The sequence below is a fragment of the Aythya fuligula genome, chromosome 2 (assembly GCF_009819795.1).
Source record: "Aythya fuligula isolate bAytFul2 chromosome 2, bAytFul2.pri, whole genome shotgun sequence".
In the NCBI taxonomy this organism is placed as follows: Eukaryota; Metazoa; Chordata; class Aves; order Anseriformes; family Anatidae; genus Aythya; species Aythya fuligula.
The window spans coordinates 92075315-92098592 of NC_045560.1; the positions used below are offsets into that span (position 1 = coordinate 92075315).

The 23278-nt window shown below is 41.8% G+C and overlaps 1 protein-coding gene across 1 annotated transcript in view; it reads left to right on the forward strand.

Annotated features, from left to right (window-relative positions):
- Positions 1-2379: 2379 nt before the first annotated feature.
- Positions 2380-23278, forward strand: part of LOC116485735 (poly(rC)-binding protein 3-like) — a 132572-nt gene continuing 111673 nt past the window's right edge. The window contains exon 1 of the mRNA XM_032181279.1: positions 2380-2509. The gene's annotated coding sequence lies outside the window, so the exon portion shown is untranslated. The remainder of the gene's footprint in view (positions 2510-23278) is intronic.

Below are 23278 nucleotides of genomic sequence, written 5' to 3' on the forward strand. Positions count from 1 at the left end.
TTGCTGGATTTCTCCTCAGTTAAAACTAAGTATCTGTTAAAGTTATAGGTCATCTTTTTCCCAGGTAAGCTCATTATTCTAAAAATCTTTTACTGTTTGTCTGGAAGGGTGTTTTGTTTTTCTTTTTTGTTTTATTTTCTTTTCTCTTTGCTCTTGTTGTTGAGGTTATTTTCCCTTCAGCAAAGACCCTGTTCATTCTTTCCAATGCAAAGCATGCCCGTGCTGTCGCTGCAGGGACACCCAGCTTGGCCCTGCTTGAAGTGAAAGCAGGACCCTACGTAAAGACCGACCAGTGAAACCCACAGGCTTTAATAGCCATGTTGAGCTGCCTTGTAAATACAGCTGGACATCTCGCGACACCTCTAGCTGCTGGGTTGGGCTGTGCAGACTTCCCCCCTGCCCGGGCCAGCTCGGGGGTCTCTGCTTTGCTTGCCCCATCCCCGCAGCCCAGTTCTCAGGGAGGCTTTGTCAGCCTGCGGGCTGCCGGCCGTGGCCCGACAATGCTGGGTCTGTATTGTCTGTATTGCTCTTATTGTTCTGCATCTCTGCATTCTGGCCTACTGAAAGCTCTTTGTTAAAATAAAGAATATTTCTGTCCCCACTGATACTAGGAAGCCTGGAAATCTTGCAGGCAGTTTTGTCCTTACCAGCCTGTGCACGTGATTTTCGGACTGGAGTTTTGCATGAGCTGCACTTAAATATTATCTCTTTTAAGTGCGTTTCTACAACTGATCTCTGCTAAAAGTACATTCTTTGTTATGTAGGACACACGCTTAAATTCAGGGAATTAATAAACCAGCAAAAACTGTCTCTGGACAGCCTTTGAGGATAAGGGTGCTTTGAGGATAAGCCTGTATGTGAATGGGTTTAGTGTGAGAAAGTAGTGTTTGCTGTGGCAGGACAAACAAGTCTGATCAGAGGAGGGCACGGGAACAGAGCAGAAAAAATAACATTTATTTGTAGTGAAAGAGAAATGTATTGTTGAGTTGGTGGAAAGTGAACACAGGAAACAGGGATAATTTCAGATGGCTTTCATCTCAGTTATAGGAGAACATGAGGTTAGCCATGTTAGCAGTAGGGTTAACTACTTCTACATAGATGTGTACATCAACACTGAGACACAAGAGCTGGCAGGACTTCAGCTGAGTGCCCTCCCTTTGCAATTATTACATTTGGGAATTGCCTGGGGAGGGAAGTAGGTGACAGCGGCTATCAGCTTCCCCTGGGATGAACTTAGCTGTTGTCATCCTGCAATCAACAGCCTGGAAATTGCTATCTCCGAGGCACTGCTGAGTGCACAGGCAGTCAGACGGGATCCAAACAACTCCCTTTTCCTGCCCTGCCCTCTCCATGCCGGATCCGGCAGCGCCCAGCTGCTCGCACAGGGCGAGCTGGGGGCTTGCAAAGCGATGCGCAAGCTCTAGGTCCGGGTGCTGCTTGTGGGGGCTCTCTGCTGGATAATGGGTGTTTTGTACTTTCATGTGTGGGTTTTGGAGGTGGATTTTGGTGAGTTTTCAGTTCTAACTCACTGCAGAGCTGCAAAGCTCAGGCTGGGCTTTATCCTCACTCATAGCGCTGGGATGTGCTGGAATAAAATGCGTCAACATCGAATTAGATTGAAGGCCCCGCTTTTGATACAAACGCACCTGAATCTATACTTTATTAATGTCCTGAATGATTTATTGGTGTACTGGGGACTTTTTGTTAATGTTTTAATGAAGAGTAACTGTTGCTCACACTGTTTGTGCGACGTGATGCATCTGTGGGGCTGCAAGCTACCCCTGACCGGCCCTGGTCACTTTGCTTGGTTATAGAAGATGCATAGACATGGGCACCTAAAATATTAGCATGCAGCTGTCGCAATGGGGCTGTGAGCGAGCTGGTCGGGAAAACAATAACTTGGCACCCAGGAACATACAACTCTGATAACATACTGCAAGGTTACAGACTGGGGGAGAGGGTAGGAAGGTGGCAACCACTTTTAGTCTCTTTATTTTGTTTTATTTTTATTTTGTTCTATTATTTTATTTTGTTTTATCATTTTTCTTCCTCCATGCGTCGAGCCTCTACAATTTTTATCACATTAGGATGTGACATTCCCGGCCTTGACAGTGCTTTTGTTTGGATATTTATAGCAGCTTCTGGTCATTGTTGAGCAAAGGCGATTGCCCTGCCCTCTGGCCCTTTCTTAAGCAGATTTTGGGCAGAAGCTCCTCTCATGTGGCACTAATTGAGATGATTGGTGGAGGGGGGGGGGTTGTGTGCGCGCTGTGCCTCGCTCGGGCTTATCTGCCAGGGGCTAAGCTAGGGGAGGAAGGGAGGAGAAAAGAAGAGAGGGAAAAAAAAAAAAGAAAGAAAAAAGAAAAAAAGGAAGAGCGAGGGAAAGAAAAAAAATAAGGAGAAGGAAGAGAAGGAAAGAAAGAAAAACCCCAAAGGCAGGCTGGGCTTCGCTCCGGTGGCGCTCGGGCTGCGGGAGGAGCGGAGGGACGCGCTCGCCGCCGCTCCGCAGGTGGGTGCCGCTGCCGGGCTCCTCGGGCCGGGCTCCCCCTGGCTCCTTCTCGGTTCCCCCCGGTTTTCCCGGCTCCTATCCTGTCCTGTCCCGTCCCGGGGCCGGGGTCCGGCCGCTGCCGGGTGCTGGGAGCCGAGCTCCCGCTGGCGGAGGAGCGGCGGGGCTGCCAGCCGGGACGGGCGCGCTTCCTTCCCCCGGTGAGTAACCAACCCAGCCGGCGGCTCGGGGCTCTCCGTGCCCAAATAACACCCCCGGGCTTAGCTCCCCCTCCTTTCCCCGCACCCCCCGGTCGGAGTTTGCCGCAAGTTGAAGGTTGAGCTGGGGAGCGGGGAGAGCCGGCGGGGCCGCAGCGATGAGCAAAGCAGAGGAGAAGAAGTTTCTGACGGCCTGTAAAGCCGCGCTGCTGCCAAAAAGCAACCCAACCGCAGCGTTTTCTCCTCTTTCGGAGGTATTAGCAGGGGATGTTACGGCCTCTTGTTGAGCTGGGAGCGTTTCTGGAGGCTGTTTGGAGCCGGGAGCCGGGGCGGCAATCCTATCGGCCTCCTGCGAGCCGGGCGGCGGGGAGGAAAAGCAGACCCCGACGTGTGCGTGGCTGGAGGAAAACTTAAGGAATAGGTCGTAGCTTTATGATAATAGTAATAGGATAGGACTCCGGGCTTCCCGCCTCCTCTTATTAGTAATATTAAAGTGTGCAGGAAGCCCTGTGCCAGGAACTAGGCTTTAATCTCTGTGATACATCGGCTGGAAGGTTGTATTAAACAGAGTGCGGTTACCTTTAATGCACGAGTTCTGCAGTTTGTGTTTCTGATAACCCTACTGGATCTGCTGGAAAAGTAAAATAAGATTAGGCAATAGGCATTAACTGAATGCTTAGCAGGTCTCGTGTAGGCAATACACGGCAAAATCCAGCCATAGCTGGAAATTGCTGCGTGTGCCCGCTTCCAAGCATTAGAAGAAAATTTTGTCGCAAGGAGTATGCGTGTTGTCCGGTCTAGCCATAGATCTTGTTTTTCTTTTATATAAACTATTAGAATTGGAAAAGTAGTATAAGGAAGGACGAAAAAAATAAGAGAGTCAAGCAGCTGGTAATCCATTTGTCCACCACTTATCCCTAAAAGGTCCCTCATACGTAGTTCACAAATCATCTCTGAGGATGGAATCCTGGAATCAGCCATACTAAAGTTAGGAAAGAGATTACTTAAAAAAAAAAAAAAAAAAAAAAAAAAAAAAAAAAAAGATGAGGCTTACCCCCTCATAAAGCCTTCAACAAACACATCATACCTAGCACTCTATTTGTTGTGCTCAAGGAGAGAAAGAAAAGCTTGAGTGATCACCACATGGTTGTTGCTCCGTGCCTTCTTAACCTATATTCATGTGTAGAAAAACGTTTACTTTCTTCACAATCTGAAATAGCAGTGTGTTGTTTTTTTTGTTCTGTTTTATTTTGCTTTACAAAAGAATTTCCTCCCTTTATGTCTCTCATCCCTGTCCATGCTGCAAAAATAAGTCCCAAAGAATATAACTTTTTTTTCTTTTACTGGTTTCATCCCTTATCACTCTCGGTCTCCAGTTTATGCTATTGTAAACATTTTTGTAATGTTGAAGTTGGTTGCTGATACTTCGTTCAAAGAGCATATTTAAGCTCTTCTGTAGAGTGTGTGGTGTGATAAGGCACAGCAACATGAGTGCATTCATTTTGTTCTTACGTGGCGCAATATATTTTTATTGTTACTTCAGAGAAGCTAAAAACATGATAAACACTCCCATTAGTCGTATCAGTAAGAAATACATTAATGCAAGTGCACGGTCAGAAAGAGAGCATTTTTATTTGAAAGCCTTCTCATAGCGGGCATCCTACCAATAATCTTAATGTGTAACCTGCGGTGCATATCTTCCATGTTAGATCAGATTAGCTCTTAGGTACTCTGTAAATACAGTTTTTATTCAGGGTAACTGGATTTCCGATGAATGTCCAGGCTCCTTGCTTCTTTTCAGCCTTTGCAGTTTCTGAACTCCACGGCAATTTGACAGGAGGAGGACTGGGGCCATGTGGAAGAGGCGTTTTGGGATGCAGCCCGTCTTGTCGGAAATTGGTCTCAGCATTGTAGGGCATCGGGCTCTGATATTAATGTCAAGTGAAATGCCCTATTAAAATTATAAGTCAAATCCAAAGACTGCTGTATTGGTTGGATACCAAGAAGAAAATAAGAATAGCCGTCTCCAATAGATTACTGAAAGCATGGTTGGCGACTTCAGAAAGCTGTTAGGGGAGCACTGAGTTATTTGCACTTGAAGCAGCTCGCCACGGAGCAGCCACAGGATAAGACTGTCCCAGCCAAATCATGGTGGTTTGTACCCCTTTACGGGTGCTCCATGCCAGGGATGAAGGAAAATAGGGAACAAACTTGCCTCCCTGCTCTGGAGAAAGGCTGGGCAGGGACAGATGCCAAAGCACCAGGGGCTGTAGGTGAAGCTGTGGGAGTGTGGAAGAAGGATGAAAGAGGTCTTTGCTACTGGAGAGGGTGTTGGGAAGGCAGGTGCTGGGGCAAAGAAGGGGGCAGAGGTTTGGTGGAGCAAGGAGTGAAGGCAGGCACGTGGCCTCAGGAACCAGAGGTGTTGAGTGCTGCTCTAGGGAGACTGTGCAGCTGGGTGGGTAACACAATTTGGGGGTGCTGGGAATAAAGAGTGGGAAGTGAGCACCAGTAAGCATCAGGGTGCTTAGGGGCTCATGTCATTAGGGGCTGGGGAAGGGTTTGGCAGCTGAGCAGGGGTGAGATTCGGGGGTATGGGAGGGCCGATGGCAAAGAGGCAGGGGGATTTTGAATAAGCTTCAGCTGTTTCTGGCTTTAATGTGAAATCAGCAAGGCAAATTACTACAGTTTAGAGCAAAACTTATGGATAGGAACTCAAAACGGGTCTGCGGCACTGAGATTGTTTACGCTCATTGTTAGTCCTTCACAAAGATTTTCAGCTAGTGGGGCTTCTGTCTTCTGACGTCTGTAATAACGTCGTGACTGGAGAATGTAGAATGGGCAGAAATTTATTTTCATAGTATTTGCGAGATCATTTCTCTTTAAAAGAGACCTTGTCACACTTTTAGTAACAAATGCACTTTGTTGCATTCATTTGCTAAGCAACAGACTCACTTTGTTGCCTATGAAGCACAAAAGCTGGGGAGGTTTTGACACAAGAAGCAGAGCTTATGTAAAGTTCACGAACAGCAGCAGAAAGAGTGAATGATGAATTCTCCAGGTTTTGTTCCTTATATTAAAATATTTTAAGGTCGGATATTTTTCTCTGCTGGCTGCCATCAGTGATAGAAGTATCAACAGGAGAAAAATGGGTCGCTTGGGTTTTAGCATTAAGCAGCAAATCCAAGGCCAATAGGATTTAGCTGAGATGTTAAGGTTTATTCAGTGCATTTAGTTAATGAAGCTGGGGGGGGAGTGTCTCTGTCTGGGGGATGGAGAAGGGGACAGACTCGCCTCCTGCCACCCGGTGCATCCTGCGGTGACTCCTCCTGATTGATAGGTACTCCACAAGATGGGAGTGAGCCGAGTGAAAGGAGGTTTTAATTAAAAAATATCAGCTCTATGCCAGCTCTTTTGGATTAAAATCGAGCAGGAAATCTTTGGAATAGACATCCATCTCATCTTAAGGGTGCATGTTTGCTTTTATGAAACAGTGTCCCTTGGTTAGGGGAAGGGGAGATGATAATGTGTCCAAGTACCTACACAGTGGTTATAAAGCAACGACAGCATTCAGTAAGCTTAATCACATGTGAAACCTTGTCAGTAGCTAACATTCTTCAATCAGGCACAGAAATCAAGTTCAGGTCAACTAATTCCCATCTAAACAGTACGCCAAGACTTCTTGGAGACAGCCCCATAGTCAGAAATACGGGTGGCCGTTGCTGTACTAACCTGTGATCTGAAGCCTCTGTGTGCTCTGCCAAAGGCTGGCACCTTGTGTACGCGCGAGCTGTGCAGCACCTTGACTTGCTTTCAGAGTCCTGAAAGCCCTCTGCAGAGACTAATTTAAAAAATATATAGTATAGAAAGACATTTTTATTTTAAAGATAAAATATGATCTATACAAAATTCAAAACAACATGAATGCCTTTTTTTTTTTTTTTCCAAGAGGGTTAATGTATGCATTTTTAATTTTTTTTCAAATTACATTCCTATGCATGCCAGACTCCTACTCGGATCAGACCTTGTTATTCCCATAACTGTAATGGTCTTTCAGTCTGAACTTTCTTATTCCACCCACCCCTTCAAAGATCTGTGCTTGCTGTCATAGCTCAAAGCTGGGAGCTCTTGAGCAGCAGTTAAGACCATCGAGATTTGGTCCAGTGACCTTAACAGGCTTTTCTTCTGAGTGGGACGTGGGCACTGATGGCAGGAGTTGACTGTAACAGTCTGGAATAAATAAGCAGTGGGCTTATAAAATGAGTAAAAAGATTCCATATACCAGTGTAATTAGTTGCTCAGATAGCCCATGGCTTGATACAAGAGAGAAGGGCGCTGCAGCATTTCTTATAAGGATTCAGCTCAGGGACACCTGAAAACTCATGCAAAATATTTTGGAGGAAAAAAATGTATGTGTGTGGTTCGTTGCGTTTGGGGGATTGTTTTTGTTTGTGATTCTGGAATTTGTCCGGGGATTATTCTGAAAATAAGCAAAAAAAAAAAAAAAAAAGTTTAGAAAAGTACTAGTTGTTTGCAGTTCATGTTGTTCTAAACTGTTCTACTTGTTAGTTTCACAATACATTTACTGGAGGGAAAAAAAAAAGGCTATGCTTATAGACTAGACTAGGGACATATCTGTAATAAGAAACAAAGAACAGTTTCACTTGAAAAGAAAAAAAAAAGACAAAAAAAAAAAAAAACAAAAAAAAACAAACAAAACTTTTGGCTGTAGCTATATGACAATGAAGGGCTTGGAGCAGCGTCCACAACATCTCGTCCCAGGTTTACAATGGTTACCTTAAGCCCATTGTCTGGTATTTTTCTCATCAGCAAATGGTAAAGCAACCATTCTTCACTTGAGCCTTAAGAGAAAGATAGAATATGAATTTTGAAGACCATGAGATGACTTTTCTGTGACTTCATTCGATTAACAAAATTGTATGTGTGCCTCTAGGATCACATTAGCATGGCATGACTGTGTGCCAACATCTAGCCAGAAGACCTAATGGAGATTTACTGCTTTGTAACACTGAACCTCCCATAGAAACAACAGCAGAGATCTTGAATGAAAAACATGTAAAACAGTGGTGACGGAAGCAACTTCAGTGCGTGCTTTATAATTACTGATGGCACAGGATTAAATACTAGAAGTCCCTAAGCTGTCTGGATCTGATGGAGTTTTGTTTACATATGATCAAAGAGATGGAAGACTGTTTGCCTTTTTTATTAGTGTATAGTATACCTATGAGAGCAAATTAAAGTATATTTTGCTCCTGTCTAAATGGGAAAATATACAATGTTCTCTGATCTACAGTTGTTCTGACAGTATTCTTTCATAGCGGTAAGAATCTGGTTTAGAGTCTTAGCTCCTTTCAGTTTAGAGCTGTTTAAATAGTTGGGTTTCAATCTAGTTGAAGGGAACATCAGAAGTTACATGATAAGATTTCTCTGGGAAGAACAAGGGCCCCAGGCAGACACCAAGAGACAGATACTTCATTTCCCCCTCCCTCCTTTCCCCATCAGCATTCATACTGTACAAAGAGATCCCCGGTAGGTAATAGGAAGTCTGTCACTGTTAATTAAGTATTGTGAGCATCCCGGGATGTTTGCTGTGGACTGGGTGGGAGAAGCTGAATAAAATTCAGAAAAGCTCTTAAACCTTGCTTGTAATTAAGTCTAATGTCCGTTTGGTGTTTGTAGTGTCAGATAAGTAAGATACCCTGAAGCTGCCCCCGTGTTTTAAAATACTGCTGAAATATTTGAGTTTTCTGTTTGCACATGAATGATAAGTCTCTGATGAAAGCCTTCAGTGCAAACCGTGGTGGCATAGCCTCCTGAAGCTATACTTTCCCGTGACTGAGTAGAGCACCTCCAATATCAACAGAGTTGTGTCTGTGCCTGGGGGCTTCTGCTGTGACCATCACATGCTGGGTGCAGCTCTTCCTCCTATGCTTTGAACCAGCATTGCTGTAACAGCAAAGATGAGGAGTGAAAGACTAGTTTCACCTCATTCCTGGTTATGGGTGACTTTCTCTTTTTTTTTTTTTTTTTTTTTTGGTCAGTTGTAACTTAAGTGAACAGATGATATTTGCCACTCTCCTGACATATTAGCCATGCCCAGTGTACTTCCCTATTGCTCTCCATGTAATGTTTTACCTGAATTAACTGCCTATTCATTAACTGCAGAAAAAAGAAAAACAACGTAGTTTCAGAATTTTTCAATGTAGTTGTAATTTACCACCTTTACTCATGCTGGGTCGAATCCTGAGGGATTTGGTCAACTGAATACTGCAGTTAGGCCAACATTCATGAGTCCTGTCAGAATCACTCTACATTTAAGGTGGAAAAAAAAGAGGACCTTGGCAGGTGGGCCTATGCAAACCTCATGAGGTTCAACAAGGCCAAGTATAAGGCCCTGCATCTGGGCCGGGGCAATCCAAAGCACAAATACAGGCTGGATGGAGAAAGGATTGAGAGCAGCCCTGAGGAGAAGGGCCTGGGGGTGTTGGTTGATGAGAAGCTCGACATGAGCCAGCAATGGGAACTTGCAGCCCAGAAAGCCACCATATCCTGGGCTGCATCAAAAGCAGTGTGGCCAGCAGGCCGAGGGAGGTGATTCTCCCCCTCTGCTCTGCTCTCACAAGACCCTCACCTGAAGCCCTGTGTTCCGCTCTGGGGTGCCCAGCACAAGAAGGACATGGAAGTATTTGAATGAGTCTAGAGGAGGCCTACAAATATGATCAGTGTGCTGGAGCACCTCTCCTATGAAGACAGACTGAGTGGGTTGGGGTTGTCCAGCCTGAAGAAGAGAAGGCTCCAGGGAGACCTGATAGTGGCTTTCCAGTACCTAAAGGGGGCCTACAGGAAAGCTGGGGAAGGACTGTTTTTTCCAGGGAGTATAGTTATAGGATAAGGGGTAATGTTTTTAAACAGTGACCATGCTTTGACTAGGCCCTTAAATGCCATAGCAATTTTTTTGTAAGAGATTGTGTCTGTCAGTGTGCAGTTATGTTTTAAGGCTTATTCATTCAATGCTTTAGGCAGTGTCAGAAGTGATTCTGGTTTGTTGGAGGCCAACATACAAAAAATGCCATCCTGTTTACTTACAGAGCCATAAGTGCCTGTATATTGGTGGGAGCCTGAGTACAAATTAATGTTTTGCTTCATGTTGACCATCGCATACATAGCTAGAGTCAGCTGATGAGTGGTAGTTTATAGCCAATGGTGATATGGTCTCCTTGCAATTGAGAATTGTGAGAACAAGCTTTCATGTGGTTGGATGGTTCTTTTTCTTTTTTTTTTTTTTTTTTTTCATAAACACTTTTATTGGTCTCTTGGTTTTCAGTTTCAATGAAAGGATGAGAAAAGGCAGAGTTAAGGCCATTTAGGTAACCTTTGTATTCTGATTTTCTCATACTAGCTTTCTTGTGAAGAAAGTAGCCTTAACCTGTGTGTGTGTGTGTGTGTGTGTGTGTGTGTGTATATATATATATATGTGTGTGCGTGTTCACAAATTTTGTTGGTAGCCACTTCCTTGACCCCAGACTTGCTGGAAAGAGATCACTGACACATGATTTGGAGCCTGGGCTTTGCCTTGTCATCCCTGAGTATCATTTTAGGGTTATCTGCTCACTGTGACCTACTCATGTCTAATCCTGTTCCTTATCTAAAAGAAAATCTCACAGCACTGTGACCTTTGCTTGCCTGTTGTAGGCCCCATTAGGAAACAACCCTTATTTTACTTTGAGTGGGTGTGGAGAATTACTGTGGAACTGGCAGTAAAGCACAAGCATGATTTTACAAAGAAAGTGTACAGAGACTATCTGTTCTACCATGCTTTTATTACATTGGATTGTGCACAGATGGATAGGCTTTTAGTTGTCTCCAGTGGTAAAGGGCCCACCCATAAATATCTAAACCTTTCTAAAAATTCCCTTAGGAGCAATGCATTAAAGTGCCTATGAAAATGGAGTTTTCTTTTACCTTGTGACCTTTCCGCTTTCCCATCAGTAGACAGGAAAGACCCAATCTCCAGTGAATATTATTATTAGTCAATAAAGTTAAAAGCAGCAGATCATGTATATATGTATGTATAGGGAGATAAATAATAAAGAAAATAGCCAGAACTGGGGTTGCCTATGGTTACTAATAAAATGTCACCTTCATTTTCGCTCTGTATGCCTCCGAGATTTTACTTAAGAATGCATCAAAATCTGATGCGCTCAATGAGAGTAAGACTGAGTTGCAAGATAAAGAAATGTATTTCTAAATAATATCCTTAAAATATACTAGGCAAGCATAAAATATCTTCAAATGCATTTCATTTCTAGTCCCTATGCACTAATGCAGTTTAGATATTTTGTATGTATACATTTTTATGCTGGGAGATCATCTTTTGTGGAAATGAATAGATTTTACTTTTTGGCTATGTTAATTTCAGACATTATTTTTTTTACTCATTTTAAAAACTTAACTGCAACTTCAAGCCATAGCTGGCATCTTTCTGAAGAAAACTATCATGTTTCTACTGTGTTGAGTATCTTTCATGTTTTTGTTTATGAAATCTTGGCAAATCATATAAAACTTGTTCATATATTTAAAAGAAAATGAATTTGCGCTTTCTGAGAAAATTCTACTGCTGAGAATAGCCATCGAAATGGTTCAGTTACTGTGTTCAAAAGTAGTTATAGATTGCTACTTCTGTTTTCTTAATGGCAAATACAGTGTGAGGGGTTAGCACAAGGGGGGAGAATATCCACAGAATAAAACTAGTTTGAATCTGCAAATTTGTCTAAAGCTGAGGGCAAATTCTTGCCACGTTCTCAAAGACTGAGACTAGTGACGACTTTGGATGAGCATCTTTTCTGTTGCAAACTGTATTTCAGGAGACTATTAGTCAAAAATTGAAAACTACACAGACGCATCTTGCGGAAAGCTGATGATCTGTCTAATGATCCTCCATACTCTGGGGAAAGCCAGAGAAAATGGTGTGTACTCGCATGCTTTTCATTGAGAACCATTTATTAGTGTAGATGTCAAGTGGGTATGCCGTAGTAATAAACAAAAATGGTTTTATAGCTCATGTTGTGAGACTAGCTTTTGTGTCTGCAGCATTGAATAATTGCTGTATGTAACAGACTCCTGCCTTCACAGTTCCCATTCATAACAAGGACTTATTGAACTGTGTTTATTCAGATAAATCTCTTTAATTTATGATGTTTAATCAACAAAGTTTTGAGTTAATCTATATTAATTTAAACTTAATAATATTGTTCAATTAATACTTAGTCAAAGTCAGTAGCTTTGCATAAGCACTGAGCACCTAATTTGTGTGCCTCTCTGTAGCTTGTATACATACACACAGTGACTGTGATGAGAATGGTATTAAAGGGAATTCCCAGCCAAAAATATCTTCTGTTTTTGTTTGTTTTTTTGGCAGTCTGGAGTGCCATCAATCTGCATTCGTAGCCAGTGACATTTGTAGATGTATAACTGGAGCTATATTTTAATACAGTTTACCTGGTTGTTTTTTTTTGCAAACTGTGCTGGCTATTTTAATGTGTTCTCTTTACCAGCTGCCTCACTTCTTTGGGATAGACTGTAAAGAGTGTCTTGAGTTTTACCATGCACGCAGAAGATCAAACACGATAAAAGACAGTCCTATTGTAAAATCCAAGCAAGGGGATGAAGAGGAGACAGCCTTACAGAAGGGCCCTTACAGAACTTCTCCTTGGTTATTCTGATTGAACAGGTTCCTGGCTAATCCCAAAGGGGTCCTGGGAGCTTCTGTGTTCCTACACCCCAGGAATACACATCTCCCTGACAGCACAAAGATGTTACCAGCAATTTCTGCTGACTTGGGTTACCAGAAGGCATCTCATTGTGGAGGTTGTGTAACATTGCTCCAGCTTACATCTGAATAAGCCCAGTGGTACCTGTGTTTTCACAGGCTCTGTCTTCTTCTCCCATTTGTTTCTACTGACTTTTCCTCCCCTCTCCAGAAGGTCCTGTGAGTTATGAGCTTGGAAGACAGCACCTTCTGATGGAGTAGAAGAAGAAAGAAACGGGATTGCAAAGATACTTTGGCCAGTGGAAAGCAAGAGTGAGAGTGGTATGTCCATGACATTAGAAGGGGAGAGTGGAAATCTTTGCAATGTATTTGGAATGTTACACATGTAGGAAGTGCTTACCTTGGTATGTACATCTTTTTTTTTCCCAACATCTCTGGAGAAGGTGTTATTTTTAATGACACCAGAAAGGTTCAGTGGCTAATAGAGGAACACTATACCTACCTATTATATTTTGTCCACTACCACTTCACTTCAGTACCTTTAATATTTGCTTCACTTCCAAAACCTGTGCATCTTCGTTTAACCTACTTGGAACATTCAGTAGTGAAATACCTAAAAGATCATATTCTAGGCTAGATTTTCTTCTCCCCTATTCAAAACTCTCTCAGCCCTGGTACTTTGTTGCCATCTAAAATGGGAATCAATGCCACAGGAAGGTTCTGCAGTGGCACTTGAGCAGACGGTCTTGGATAGAATCCATGCATCTGAAACCTCTGTGCAGGGTTGTGCACGTTGGCATGTCTGTGTTTGCAGGGGACTCCTATTAGGATGGGACAGGACAAGTAGGCTTTGGTCGGGTGTTGACCAGTCCTCCCTAGTAAACACTGGTGTTTAATGTGCTGTAACAGTACTGTAGATGCAAGTTTGTGATGTAACCATAAAAATAATAACTGTTGCAGGGAGGGTCAATCTGTAGCTCTATTCACACTTTCAACTACTGTTTTGTTTCTCTTCTGAGCAAATGATTGTGCATCTTGGGTGTGTTTGTACTGAAATAGTATTGTAAAAGTTTTGCCAATAAAGGAATTGCAGTGGATTACATTTCTTGAGCCTGTGGCATTTCCATTATAGATGAAATGTCTGAAATGTCCATGTTTACAGGGCAAAGGGATGTATTCTTCTTCCATTGCTTGTGTAAACTTTCATGAGAGCTGGCAATCGAGTAACAAAATGTTCCCAAGATGTGTGCAGCAGTGTCATTAAGTATGAAATACTCTTGCTTGCCACTTTCTAAAGCCATTGTAAAACAGTTGGATTATCAGAAACCCGCTCAACAGCATACAAGTGTTTGATCCAATGTAAAATGCTGTTGTTTCAAGAATTTGGTGGACAGTTATATCTGGTTATGAATATTGCATTTCTGATGCAAGGGGGGAGTATTTCCCAAAGCTGTCTGACCCATGAACGTAAGTCCAGGCAGATACATCAGTATTTGGCTGCCGGCAGTCCACTCCAGAGCATCACCACACACATTTAGAAGTGTCAAGCAGTTTACCTCCTGTAGTTAAAGCAAGGTAGCCCCAAAACCAGGGAAGAGCTTGAGCTTTTGCCAGGATCCAAACCTGGCTTTGCAGGTTCTCTTTACATCTGCATGGTCGTGGCTACACTGCTTGCACAGTGCCCAGTAAAAGAATCCCTCAATTTAGTTCCTCAATCTGTGCTGTTGTATAGCAACATAAGAAGCAGATCGGCAACTTTCTGGATCTCACATCAATCTTAAAGCCAACTTCTTGTCTTCTTACGTTCAACAGAGCAGCAGGAGTCTATGAATTTGTAGACTCAAACTTTGTTCATTTCAATCTTTGAGGTAATTGTCTAATTCCATATTCCAGTTTGTTTGTTATGAGCACATATTGAAGTTATTTGAAAATTGGAGAAGTTGGATTGAGAGCAGGTCTTCTCTTGCTGTCTGAGAAACATCCAAGGCATTTGCTGTATGTTCATCTTTAACTGCTGCTGATGGGGTAGTTGCCAGGTTAATGCAATTTATAATGGCTGTGATTAGTATTAACAACCTGCTTCCAAAAAAAATGAAAGGAAAATAGAAGGCCTGTCAAAATAAGTATTTCTAATATTAAAACCCTATTGAATGTTAATATCTCTTTGAATTCATCTCTGCTATTGGGTCCCCCATATAGTGCCAAAAAAAAAAAAAAAAAACAAAACCATTCTGATGGTTGTTGACCATCTAAATGACTGCACCCTTCTAGGCATGAGGCTTGTCTGTTCTGCTTGGAATAGCCACGTACATAAAATAGCTCCACCTTGATTAAAATGCAGTCCCATGCATACAGCTATGGGGTGCTGGAGTTTGCAAATGTTTGGCCTACATTCTTTGAGTTTTTCCTTTTTTAGCTAAAGGAAATTACTTCTCATCTTATCCTCTACCAGGACTAAATAATTCTCTTCTTTCATTTCTTTCATCTATATTGTTACCTGTAAGATATTTATAGACTGATCATATTCTGTTCAATCCTCTTTTCTCAATTATATAAGTTTAGCTTACTTTTTCTACCTCCATCTTCAGGATTGTATACTCCAATTTCTATATCATTTATTTGGCTCTCTTTGCATATGCATAGGCATTTCATATTAGGGGAAGGAAAAATCTATAGAGATAAGAGCTGTGTGTAATATTCCACTTGTGGCACATTATGGATTTGTTCTGTGGAATTATGTCTTTGGATTTACAGGATATACATAGACATCCAAAACCAGAAGTTGCTTCTCCTGCAAATAAATCAAACTTGCAAAACAATCTTTGATCTCCTATCAAATATTGACACTACTTTCAGATGGCATCACACCTGATACTTTTAGGCAACTACAGATTTTTGTCAGTGCTGTTTGTATTTTAACCCAAAGCAGGAATATATTTATTTATCACAAATAAATGTTGCTTTGTTTTCTACAGCACCACACTTGAAATGTTTATGGATTCTTATCCCTTCTGGATTTTTAAGACAAAGGCAAATCAAATGAGAAGATGCAGCATATTTTCTCTAAAGTACATAAACTTACTTCTTATGGAACTTTTAAAAACATTTTTTATAAAGTCATTTTTACTTAACACTTCCATACGTTTTTGTTATTTCTAATTTCAAGAAACAGTAATAGTTCTAAAACAGAGAGAAGCCATACACGTAGAAGACTACCCATTGAATGTATCAGAAATCTCACAATACCAACTTCAATTCCTGTGTTTAGGAGGTCTGAATGTTTTTACAGGCTTGGCTGGTTTTGTCCCTCTGTCTTGCCCCATGCCTCTCTCACCTTCATCAAATCTCTGAGCCCTGTCTGTTTTATCTAGCCTGAACTCAAGAATTCTTCAGCTTCAGTGTGATCCAGCAATGAATTACACTTAAAGATCAAATTGCCTAGAAATATTATGGGGGTTTATTAACAATATCTGTAGTAACTTTTATAGTAAGAATATTTTAAATCTTTATTTGTCTTGTAACATGCATTTTCCCAGTCTTTTCTCCCAAATTCATATTGCTTGTCTAAGTCTTTCTCAGCTGCTGTTGCTTCTCCCTTGAGTATCATTTAGCACCTTTTGCTTCCTTACAGAGTTGCTTATCTATGTGAAATAGCTCGCACTACTGGCATCTTGCATTGTTCTTGCCTGAATGGATGCTAGAAATTCAGAATTAGAAAGAAAGCTGTTTGTTCCTTGATTATCAACCCACCCCTCTCCAGACATAAGTACTCTGTTAAAGACTTTGTGCTGATTGTGTCCCCATTGGTAGTTTCTTACTCTTCCCATCCAGATTTACCCTTGGCATCAGTGGCATCTTGTTTCTTACTTGCTTCCACAAAGTCCACACAAGAGATTAGTTTCATTATGTTGATGAAGGAAAAAAAAAAACAAAAAACAGTGTTGCTGTTTTGCTATGATATTGTTTGAGATATGTTTGCTGTGTGGTTATGGATGATGCTGTATGATAATTCAGGTGAAACATGAACAAGGCAAGCTGTCTTTAAAAGGTGCCTGCCTCCTTCCGTGGTGGATGTCCTTGCCAGTTATTAGCAAATCCATTCTGACTGCTTGGTTATGCTGGCTCTATATTTAAATAAATAAGAAAAGTTTTAAATGCATTAAGTGCTTTAAGACTAGTGCCAAAAGGAATGCCATTAAGTAGTCTAATGAACCAGGCGTGTTCTGTTTTTGAAGCTAAGCAGTCACTGAAATCCGGGAGAGCAGCGTTACTCCTGAAAAGTGGAAATATAGTCCTACTGTCCCAAGGGAAGCCCAAGGAAAGGGGCTCACTGTGGAAATTGAACAGGAATTAGAAAATAACGGGATTTAGGAAGAAAATTTAAGCCATTTGAAGGTGTTTCTCTAGCCCTGGAGCTGGAATCTTGTCTCATACCTCATTGCCACCAAGCCTGCCGAGACATGGCTTTCATTACCATCTCCTCAGTAAATGACTAGTTCCTTCCTAATGTCTGTCTCAGGCTATTAGATGTGGAGTTTATCTTGCTGTACTGTGCTGGGAGCGGAGGGGTTTGGGATGGTTGTTCCTGGTTGTTCCCATCTTTAGGGAAGGTTTCTTAGCTGCCCTTGACATTGCTGTTAACTGAAGGGTGGAATAGGGCAGTATTCTGTGTCCCTGAGTTTAGGATACTGTTTTTAACGTTATTATTTTATTTTAAGATAGGTAGCTTACTCAGGGAGTTTGTCGTGGTACATAAACAGCAAAAGAAACGTGCCATGGGAGACCGATACATACAGATAGCAGGTCCTTGAGATTAAAAGATGCCATTTGGTTCCTACTTGTACAGCTGAAGCTTTCAGTATTGTTTTGTTTCCGAAACAAATGATGCTGCCATGTTACCCCAGTCCTCGACAAAAGCCCAGGAGCGCCCCTGCAGCCCCGCAGAACCGTCTGGCATCTGGTGCTGAGGCCAGAGAATGGGATGAAAGCCTGAGTGGGCTCCGCACCGCAAGTATGCGTCTCTGCTGTATTTATAGGCTCTTACAGCACTGTTGATAGGCAAGGCAGAGGCAGGCAGCGTGCAGTCATACTGCTTTTGGTCACATTGTCAGCAAGAGAGAATAGATGCTTCTCTTTTTTTTCTTCTTCTTTTTTTTTTTTTTAAATCTAAGCTGCCCAGTGTGATAAGTCTGTCAAGTGCAGACAGTTGGCCTGCACAGACTAGCTGCTTTCTGAGTGTTTGTGTACCTTCTGGGATGAGCAGAAACAGCCATCAAACAGCTTTGTCTCGACAACATTGGAAATGCAACCACAGCTACTCCTGAGCCAGCAGTCCTGTGTGTGTTGGCAAACAAATGAGCTTTTCATTTTGAGGTCTGAGCAGTAACGTACGCTGGGCTTGCTTGCATTGTAGTGAACTAACCTTGCAAGGTTAACTAGGAAAAGAGGCTCCTGGTGTCTCTCAGGGTGGAAAAAGAAGTTGATAGCCATCACAAGAGCTGAGGACGAGGTGCGCTCACAGTCTGTGGCACAGGTTTTGTGTGACCCATCTGTGTTTGGCACTTGAAGCCACAAAACGTTGCTGGAGCCTGGCTGGGTTGTGGATAACCGGGACCCACATGAAGGAGCCCTGTGGAAAGGCACCTCCAGGCATTAGTCGGAGGTGCCCCTGTACAGTGAATGGGTACAGGGGCTCTTGGGTCCTGGGAAAGGAGTCTGCAAAGTTCTCAGCTTGAGCAAATGTAAGGATTTTTCTGTAGTAGTCCATTATTTCTTCAGGCCATTCTGGACCAATGGTTCCTACCTTTTAAAAATAAAGTTCGAACTGAAGTGGTGTGTTTTGCAGATTTTTGGTAAAACAGGTATGGACATTAGATCTGTCAGCACATTATGTGCACCACTTGTTTGGGGGAGGGAAGGTGTTCAAGTCCCTACTGTCCATCTTTTATTCCTCGTGTAATTCTTATATTTAAGGGAGAGGACTTTTGGTGATACCTGATGTTGGATTATATTTCACATATTTGATCTGGATCTCTCTGAAAAAAAAGTTGCTCCCAATTACAGGTCAGAGGTGTTGCCTCAGCCTCAATCTTATTCAGTTATTCAGAGGTTATAATACAAATTTTTGTTGAGCAAGTGAAAAAATAGAGGCATGAAAATTTTCTGATGTGTTTGTTACTTCCCCTCCCCTTTTTTTGATCCATCTTTGATCCTATCAATAAATCTTGAAGTTGAGGCAGACTTCTCTGGGAAATCATTCCCTTGATGATAATTTTCATGAAGAAAGGGATTTCTCCAGTGTGGCAGTGGGGGAGAAGACACTGTAGTAGAGATTCCAAAGCACTGTGAAAGAAACCTGGATTAATTTTGTCTGTGCCATATACATTTGTTACAATTCTTTTTTTTTTTTTTTTTTTTTTTTTCTGATGATTCTATCAAGGTTTTGTAATGTTTTTTTATCAAATCGCAAAATCTCTACATGGAAATTAGTCTCTTTTTTTTTTTTTTTTTTTTTTTTAAATCATTATCTCCTGTATAAATTACAAAGTGGTGGGGATGCCGTTATCAAGAGGAGCCTGTGTAATCATCTAAAGTAGGCCTCAGACTGTGAATGGTGGCTGCATTGCTTTTTCCATGGTATGTCACCAGAAACCATGATGAGGCATTGCCAAACACCAGAGTTACTGTTGAAGCTTAGTGCTTAAACCTCTAGGTAAAACTTAGAAAGAAATTGGGGAAGAAAAGAACCCTGTTAAAATCAGCGTCTGTTTCAAGGCCTGTACTTAGGGCACTCTATAATGAGCAGAGAGAGCTTCAAAAGCAGCATATATACAAAACATGAATTGAAAATAGTGCTTTAGGGGATTAAATGATCAGTGGGTGGAAAGATGCTCTTGTTTCCAAATTTGTGCTTGGCAGGGGTTTTGGTCACATAGAAGACTTCATTTAGGCCATGAAACGCTGGGCTGCGCTGGGCCAGGCCTTTTGGGTGAATCTTATCTGTAGCTAGATGGATGTATGAGATACTCCTGAAGGGAATATGGAGATGGCTGTATGTAGTGGATGCCTGTATCGGAGCAAAGGACCCTTCTCTTGCACCAGTTAAACCCAGGAAGAAAAGGATTCTACAGATAACTGGAGGAGAGCAGGAGGAAAGAAGAAGAAGAAGAAGAAGAAGAAGAAAAAAAAGAAAGAAAAGCTTGTGTCATTTTTTCCTGGATCTTGTGATTCTTAGGCAAATGTATAGGACTTCTCCAGGACAGCAAGTATACACCTGTAGATACATCACTTAGATAGACAGATCTTACGTGCTGAAAACCAGTTCTAGACAGATGCGGCTGCTCTTGGTGCTCTGTTGTGTAAGGGTTGTAGACAGCCAAGTCATATTTTTCAAATGCAACTGAGACACCTAAAAGCCTGAGTCTAATTGAACAAAGTAATGTCTAAATAGCTCTAAAACCATGGCCTAGGAAAGTATCAGGTTGATGATGATACCAGGCACCCTGTCTAATTGAATGCTGATGAGCTACAGAAAGAGGGATTGCAATGCAATTTTAACCTAAACATGTCTAGAAAGGTGGGACTGAAAAACATAAGTGTCTGTAATGTCAGTTCAAAAAAAAATCTTGTCCACATATCATAGATACTGTCTCCTTTTCTCTTCCTTCCTTCAGGGGAAGGTAGGATAGCAATATCCTAAGCAAAACAGCTAAATTGAGACAAAGAAATATCTTCAAGAAATGGTTTTCAGCCGATGGTCTGTGAACTGCATCTCAGAAAATGGTGGCAGATAAAGATGAAAAGCAAGCACTTTGCCTTGGGCTCAATTTTGCTATTCAGAAGTCAGCATCTCCATGGAAAAATATTTAGGGATCTGTGAATTTAAAAAAAAAAAAAAAAAGGTTGAAAAATTCACTGACCTGAAAATTTATTCTCCTGTTTTCAGAAAACCAGCAAGGCTGAGTTAGCAGCATATCTCTCTGTGCTTGATGCTTTCTTCCTCTACCCGCCCCCCACCCTACTAATGGATCACATGGGTCGTAGCTGGAATATAGCTCTTCATTTGTTATGGTCAAAACCTCTCCTAATGAGAGCTTTTATGTTGAAACATCAGTGGAGCTTTCGTAGACCACTCGTACAATTATCTGATATACTGCAAATTTAAATGCAAATGAAAAACTAGATTAATTTGGAAAAATCATGTTTTTCACTTAATTTTAAATGATCAGTCTTGCCAAAGAGATCTTCCCTTATAACAAAGATGTCTTACAGGTCTAGATGAAGGCTTATTTCCATTTACTCTCCCAACTCCTCCAAAAAAAAAACAAAAAGGGAGAGACTACTGTAAATGAAACTGAGACGTATCTACATTAGATGTCATAATTATCCATGACAGTGCAGTCTGCCTTTGGAAAGCATGTACTACAGGCACAGAATTTATGTACCCCAGACCTCTGACCTTCAGCAGATGTCATTATATTTGTAATATGGGCAAGCCAGAAGGAAAGGTCAGAGCTCGTTCATATACACTTACATCTGAGTTCTTTATTTTACATATACAAGAGTGGTATTTTTGTTTTCAGGTTTGTGGGAAAAGGAGACCCCTACAAAGAGGTTAAGTTGGAATTGGGCTCCCTTCTTATAGAAGGGAGTATTTTAGGGGATGTAGCATTAGTGGTTGTTGTTGTTGTTTGTGTTTTTTGCTGTTGGCGGTGGGGTTTTTTCTTTGTGGTTGTTTTTGGTTTTTTCATTTTTAGCATGGACTGCATAAATAGGAGGTTGCTGTTACTGATTTCAGTGCATAATTTAGGTAAGGTTGCCTGGGGTGGATGTCAGCACAGACTTTGTTCCCCTCAAAGTAACTGTCATCTCCATGAAACATGCTCATGTCTGACGGTAGCCTTCGGCAGCAGTCTTGAGCAGAAAAGCGTTCTTCTATTTCAGGTGATGGAGTCTTATATTTGTTGCCAGCCTGTGCTTAATACAGGTAGGAAAGCTGCAACTCACAATGTTAATTGTACTGTGTTTTACTGGAGCACTGCTATGATATTTATGACCTTCTTCCTTTCCTTCATCTGCGGCCATGCAGTTTTATTTTGTGATGTTGCCTGAAGCCACTAAGTTGTCCAAGTAAGTTGCCAGCCTCAAAGCAAAACATCAAACTATCCCCTTCTCCTAAAGATCCTTTCACCCTCTGACACCACTACCACCACCATCATCTTTTTTTCTGAGGCGGTGGGAAAAATCACAACTTCAAGGCACCTTGCAATTGCTAACACAGCAAACAGGTCTAAAATAAAAGGATGACTGAGAAACGAATTAAACTCCACCCTGAAATGAAGTGGATAGATGAGATCCTTTGTGAAAACCTACCCTTTTCTTACGCTGTGCTGTATGAGGCAACTGTTGCATTTCAGCCTGGTGATCGACCTCTGGGGTACGTGCTGATGAAGCCGGGAGAGCAGCACTAACTATGCTGAGAATTTCTCACAGTTAATCCACGGACCAAGCAGCAGCTTGCTTACACCGTGGTGCCGTCTTACTGGCAAGAATAGCTGCAGGGATGCCTGGCAATTTACACCTTTGAGTTTATTGGAAGAAATGCCGCTCCCAACTCCTTGAACAGAGCACCTGCCTTTAAGCAATGGCCAAAAGCTACCCATGGGATGTGAGAGGCACTTCTGCAACCATATACCTTGTTGTCTACTGCAAAAGCATATACAGAGTGTCATTAAGACCCCAAAACACCCAGAAATAAAAGAACTCTCCCACAAGCACAACTCCAGAGTTGGAGTGCATTCATGGAAGAGTAACAGCAGTAGCCACTGTGTGTTGAAGCAAAGTCCTTTCATCACCCTCTACAATGTCTGCTTGGCTCCATCCCCAGGCACCTCTGCAGTGTGGTTCCCCCAGGAGCTGAGCTGCCACCGAGCCGCAGCTGCCCTTCGGCTTTCTTCCCCCTTGTCTGTGCCTTTTGATGCTCTTCATAAAATCGTAAGAGAAATGTTGTTTATTTTTACAGGCTCAATTGCTTTGTTTTACATATTTTTGATATATGCAATTTATAGAATTTGTAATGCATATTAATAAATATATATATTTTATTATATTTATGTATTTTAGGAAAGAAAAATACTGAAAAGCATAGGAATTGGTAGCTAAATTTCTCCTTTGACCCACACTGTCTTCTTTCTTGCTTTATCCAAACTCCCATTGTGCAGTGGGGCTGCAGGAAGCTACTGGAGGAATTTACCAGAGCAAGTTAAGGGGAAATCCTTGCACTGTGTGGATCTGTGCCAGGCCTTAAAGAGGCCAACCAAACCATGTTGGTTAAAGACTTGTAAATTCCTGACATTATCCTGTAGTACTAGATTCTTTAAGACTCAAAGCTGAGTGTTTTGACACTGATACTCATTTTGAGATTTTTTTTTTTTTTTTTTTTAATGCAGGACAGGGGGTAGCACTTAGGGAATTGAAAAAGGAGATGAACAGAGAAGAGATACAAGAGTTTACTTACAGTTGTTAGTATCTGCCATCTGTTTCCATCCACAGGTGGATGACTGCACAGTTTGGCAAAAGGATAGAGATAACCCCAGGCATTGTTTCTGTGTGGCAATAGGTCATGTCGAAATTACATGGGGCATGGCAATACTTAGAGCAAAGCTTTAAAGATGAAAGGGCCTCCAAACCTTCTTGTAACTCATAAATAAATAAATAAATGATATCTTGCAGCAAGTGTGTGCAATGAGTTAGCCATACAGCATTCACTGCTGTTAGTAGTGCTGCATA